The sequence below is a fragment of the Nematolebias whitei genome, chromosome 11 (assembly GCF_014905685.2).
Source record: "Nematolebias whitei isolate Nwh7 chromosome 11, NemWhi1, whole genome shotgun sequence".
NCBI classification, from domain to species: Eukaryota; Metazoa; Chordata; class Actinopteri; order Cyprinodontiformes; family Rivulidae; genus Nematolebias; species Nematolebias whitei.
Window position 1 is genome coordinate 37,308,412 of NC_056508.1, and position 1,573 is coordinate 37,309,984.

Genomic DNA, 1,573 nt, shown 5'->3' on the forward strand with positions numbered 1-1,573 from the left:
GCAAGATATTCCAGGATACAGGAGCAGAGTAGGAGAAGGCCCTTTTGCCTAGTTCAGTCCGCAAGGAGGGAACACTGCAGGTGATAATGTCCTGAGAGTGCACGCTGTAGCTGCACTCACACAGTGACATGTAGGAGGAGATGTATGAAGGCAACAGATCAAGAAGTGATTTAAAGATGAAAATATAACAGTGCGAGAGTCTGCGTGAAGTTAATGATGACCAGTTAACCAGTGAATACAGAGTGCAGTGGTGGGTATGGTAATTACAGCCAGTTATGAATCTTAGCGCACCATGATAGACAGTGTCCAACATCTGCAGGGTGCTTGTAGGAGCATTAATGTAAAAAAATGTCACTGTAGTCAATGGAGGGACGGAAAGTCACAGTTAAAAGGCATTTACTAGCATTCAGAGTTAAACAGGATCTATTTCTGAAAAAGAAACCCAGTTTAACTTTCAGTTTCACCAAGTTTTCGACATGAGGCTTAAAAGAGAGATGTAAATCGACCAAGATACCCAAGTATTTATAAGAATCGTCAAACTCAACAGGAACACCATCTATCCATTATCTTTTATGTGCTTCTTCCATTTTGGGTCACGGGGGTCGCCGGTGCCCATGTCCGGCAATCACTGTGTGAGGGGTGGGGTACACCTTGGACGGTTCGCAAGTCCATCACAGGGACACATGGAGACAAACGAGACAAACAACCATTCACTCTCTCACTCACACCTAGGGACAATTTAGAGTTACCAATCAACCTAACATGCATGTTTTTGGTCTGCGAAGGAAACCGGAGTACCCGGAGAAACCCACGCATGCATGGAGAGAACATGCAAACTCCACCCAGAAAGGCCCCCGGACCGGGGTTTGAACTGGGGACCTGCTCACTGATAGGCAGCAGCTCTACCAGTTGCGCCATTGTGCTGCCAGGAACACCATTTGAAGATAAAATAGAAGGAAGAACTGCTGGGTCTGACTTCCTGTTTGAAAACAACATCCCTTTGGCTTTATCAGCATTTAGCACCAGTTTGAGACGGAACAGAGCTGACTGTAAAGCTGAAAAACCTTAGCAACTGTTCTAGCTCAACAATAAACAACTGTGTTGTGTTCGGCATAGAAATATAAGGATGCATCAGGAATGATCTGACCTACATTACTTATGTAGATTGTGAAGAGGGTGGGTCCTAAGACTGAACCTTGTGGTACACCATTGTTAACAGATAGATGGAAGAGGTACCATTATGTTGAACACCTTGCCTCCAATCGGAGAGATAATTATAGAACCAACCAATAGTGTAGTCTGAGAAATATTAAAACACAATATAATTAGTAAACAAATAGTATCAATTAAACTTCTGGGTGCATCTGTGAGTCTGCCTGTCGTGGAGGGGTTAATTTCCTGCAAAAATCTTTATCATATGGTTGAAACCTATCACTGACAAACTGACCCAGATGAATGTCTCTTTGGGATGTAGTGAACAGTCTTGCCAAGGACAGGAAACCATAGGAAGTTTGTTTTAAAGTTATGTCTTTGTCGCTCAGAATGAAAACGATGAAGAAATACACGTGCTGCA